Source organism: Nicotiana sylvestris, chromosome 6 (assembly GCF_000393655.2).
Source record: "Nicotiana sylvestris chromosome 6, ASM39365v2, whole genome shotgun sequence".
In the NCBI taxonomy this organism is placed as follows: Eukaryota; Viridiplantae; Streptophyta; class Magnoliopsida; order Solanales; family Solanaceae; genus Nicotiana; species Nicotiana sylvestris.
This window is the reverse complement of record NC_091062.1, coordinates 153,215,606-153,220,231: the sequence shown is the minus strand read 5'-3', so window position 1 is coordinate 153,220,231 and position 4,626 is coordinate 153,215,606.

The following is a 4,626-nucleotide window of genomic DNA, read 5'->3' as shown; positions in this document are numbered from 1 at the left end:
ATTAGAAGTTAAATGAATCAAGGATGTTGTAACTCGTATTTTCAGGTAAATCTAGCGGTTCTTAATACACTCAAGAGGTCCTGTATTAAGGTATTTTAATCATATAATATCCGTATCATAAGTCTTGAAGTCAAACGAGTTATGAAACAAAAGTCGACAAAAGTTGTCTCAACTTAGGTTCATAATGTTACTTAAATATTATTTCAAATGTTTCTAATCTTTTCTCCTAATTTACAAGGAATTACGGGGTGATCTACCAACAAAATTAAAGATCTATGAGTCTAGTTTCCAACGCATTAAACCGTTCATCGATACAATCTCAGAGTAGAGAGATATTCGCATTTTTACGAGACTGCGCCAAGCACCTCTCTATGGGGCCCACTAAGGCGGTTTAAGATATTTGGACCTATATAGGATGCCTCCAACCCGTTTTAAGTCATTTATTCTCACTATTTTCAGACCTTAGAACCCTAGGAACATCCTCTCAAGGTTCTCTCAAGATTCAAGACCCAAAAAAAGGGCAAACAACACAAATCAAGTGTCGGGAATTCCGTGGCGCTAGTAAGTCTCTTGTTCTTCTTGTTGTTGCTCATTTTTGTGTTGTTCCAGCTCGTGTGGGAGGTTGTTTTAAAGGGTTTATGTTCTGTAAATACTCCCTAATGTTCTTAATATCAATCCTAGGTGATTTCAAGCCTTCTAAAGTGATTCTAGTGCCGAAAAACACTAATTGATCGCTAGTTTCATTTTTTTGTTGTTGTGGCAGCATTGGAGGGATATTTCTTGGAAATTTAAGGTCAAATTGGAGTTGTTATTTCTGTATAAAGGTAAGGAACCTCTTACTCTATATGTATTTAAGATTATCCAAGTTGCGGCTAAGCCATTGAAGCTAGAACTTGTGAGATATATATCGAAAGGCTTGGTAGTAATGTTATTGTTTTGTGGACTGTTTTGCGTTGTTGTTGGGCTGCGTATTTTACTACTATCTTGTGGAGTTTTGGAGGAGGAAGGGTGTGGAGAAACACCATATATATGTAGGGTTGTGGGATGATAGTTATTCGTAACATTTCCGGGTCGTTTGACACGACTACGGTGGTCGTCGTATGTATGGAGTGATTAGGCTGTGCGTGGACTATTTTGGGAGGCTCAATATGTTTATTATTGATGTTGTTTGGGCTGTTTGGTGATTGTTTTGAATGGTGTGAAGTCATATATATAGGGGAGGTGCTGTCCGTTTCATCGTAAAATAGGTTGTGGTCGATACATAATAGTTATGACGCTTAAATGATAACGATAGTATCGTTTCTCTTATTGTAGACTAAGGAGTTTTGACAATTGCATAGCTTGAGATTGGGGCAGTATATACAAGGTATGTGAGGCTATCCCTTTCCTTCTTTTGCACGACTCCGATTGTACATAATGTAATGAACGAGCTTCCAAAGATACTCTACTCTTAGAAGCTAGCAGTACTTACATTGTTTTCCCTCTTATGGAACGATTGATGTTAATGTTGCTTCTCTTATTCTTATGTTATCAATGTTGTTGGTACTTCCTGATTCTTATAAGGTTCATAGTGAAGAGTTAGTCCTAATAACGTGTACAGAGGATACCGACCTTACGTCACTCCGAAAGGTTTAGAATGTGATTCCATGAGTCGAGCATGCATTATATATATGTATCTATTTTACTCTACCGAGCCACGCTATAGTTGGCCGGGTACGGCACCTATTGTGCAACCACTGATCAGTTGGGTTTTACCGAGCTCCACGTGGCCGGGTACGATTCTACCGAGCCTATTATGGCCGGGTACGATATGATGATGATGATGCCCACAGAGGCGAATGCTTTAAAGGTTTATGTATTTATACATATGTATCATGCATTTCATGTCAGTAGCCCTCAAAGGTACTAAGATGTTACAGGTTGTATATTCTCTATCCTTGCTTACATTACTGATCGTATTTATGGTTCCCCGCCTTACATACTCAGTACATTATTCGTACTGACGTCCTTTTATTTGTGGACGCTGCATGTCGTGCTGCAGGTCCTGATAGATAGGTAGGTGCAGCTCCCCCACCACAGTAGGCTGTCCAGTTCAGCGGTGATTGGCGAGATCCCTTCTCCGGACTTGCCTTGGTCTTGGTATGCATTTTTGTTATAGACATTATGGGTATGTCGGGGCCCTGTTCCGGCTATGTTGCAGCACTTATGTTCATTTAGAGGCTCATAGACAAGTGTCGACTCATGTATAGTTTGGTATGCCTTGTCGGCTGGTTTTTGTTGTATAGTCTTTCATGGTAGCGTGGTAGCTCATACCTTATATGTAGTTTCTTGATTGTCTGGTCATCCCCTGCTATGTATGTTCATGCCGTCATATTTTATTGCTGGTTGTCCATGATCCAGGTCTACCATTTATATTGATCTCGTCAGCCCTAAAAGATAATAATGAAGGTTAGATGAAATGTACGTTGGTGCTCGGCAAGTATGGTCGGGTGCTAGTCATGGCCCTCCAGTTTGGGTCGTGACAAACTTGGTATCAGAGCAAGTCTGTCCTAGGGATTGTCTATGAGCCATGTCTAGTAGAGTCTTGATTATGGTGTGTAGCGCGCCACATTTATAATCAGGAGGCTACATGACATCTAGGGTTGTTACCTTCTTCCTGAATCTAGATCGTGCTAGATAAGGGCTTTATTAGGCCTAGCACTTCACCTTGGGGTGCACCAGTCCTATTCGTGCGGAAGAAAGACGGGTCGTTACGGATGTGTATCGACTATCGACAGTTGAATAAGTCTACTATAAAGAACAAGTATCCACTTCCAAGAATTGATGACCTGTTTGACCAACTCCAGGGTGCCAAGTATTTCTCCAAGATTGATTTACGTTCAGGGTATCATCAGGTGAGGGTTAAGGAGAAGGATATTCCAAAGACGGCCTTACGGACAAGATACGGGCACTTTGAGTTCTTGATGATGTCGTTCGGGCTAACAAATGCCCCAGCAACTTTTATGGATCTCATGAATACTATCCTATCTTGATGTGTTCATGATTGTATTCATTGATGATATTCTAGTATATTCTCGTTTGGAGGCGGAACATGCAGGCCACTTGCGGATAGTATTACAGACACTTCAGGATCGTAAGTTATATGCTAAGCTCTCCAAATGTGAATTTTGGCTGAACTCAGTAGCGTTCCTTGGCCATGTGATATCTGACGAGGGTATTAGTGTCGACACTCAGAAGATCGATGCAGTAAAGAATTGGCCGAGACCTACAACACCATCAGAAGTCCGCAGCTTCCTAGGGCTAGCAGGATATTATAGGCGGTTTGTGGAAGGGTTTTCCTCTATATCATCACCATTGACTAAGTTAACACAGAAAGCTACCAAGTTCCAGTGGTCTGACACTTGTGAACATAGTTTTCAGGAGCTGAAGAATCGATTGACATCTGCACCAGTGCTCACTCTTCCTGAAGGAACAGAAGGTTATGTGGTATATTGTGATGCCTCAGGTATAGGTTTGGGGTGCGTATTGATGCAGCGTGGGAAGGTGATTGCTTATGCATCAAGACAATTGAAGAAGCATGAAAAGAATTATCCAACCCATGATTTGGAATTGGCTGCAGTAATATATGCTTTGAAGATATGGCGGCACTACTTATACGGCGTCCATGTTGACATCTACACAGATCACAAGAGTTTACAATACATCTTCAAGCAGAAAGAGTTGAATTTGAGGCAGCGTAGGTGGCTTGAATTATTGAAAGACTACGACGTCGAGATATTGTATCATCCCGGTAAAGCCAATGTTGTGGCAGACGCTCTCAGCCGTAAATCAATGGGAAGCTTAGTACATATTGAGGCAGGTAGATGGGGGTTGATTAAAGAGCTTCATCAGCTAGCCAATATGAGAATCAGATTGTTAGACTCTGATGACGGAGGTGTTACTGTACAGAATACATCAGAATCATCTTTGGTAGCCGAGGTAAAAGCACGACAATATGAAGATCCTATCTTAGTACGATTAAGAGAAAGCATTCAACAGTGTAAAAGTATGGCTTTTGGGATCGGAAAAGATGGGGCACTGAGATACCAGAGCCGATTGTGTGTGCCTAATGTGGCAGGGTTGCGAGAGAAGATTATGAATGAGATTCATCAATCCCGATATTCCATCCATCCCGGCTCGACAAAGATGTATCATGATGTCAAGGAGCAGTATTGGTGGGATAATATGAAGAAGTCTATTGCAGAATTTGTAGCCCAGTGTCCCAATTGTCAACAAGTAAAGATAGAACATCAGAAACCCGGTGGATTGCTTCAAAATATAGAGATTCCGACCTGGAAGTGGGAGGTGATTAATATGGACTTCATTATTGGATTACCTCGCTCTTATCATAAGTTTGACTCCATCTGGGTGATAATTGATCGACTTACAAAATGTGCCCATTTTCTGCCAGTGAAGACAACTTACACGGCTGAAGATTATGCGAAGTTGTATATCAAGGAGATTGTTAGGCTTCATGGTGTGCCCATATCTATTATATCAGACCGAGGAGCTCAATTTACGGCTAACTTTTGGAGGTCTTTCCAGAAGGGTTTAGGCACACAAGTAAATCTCAGCACTGCATTTCAT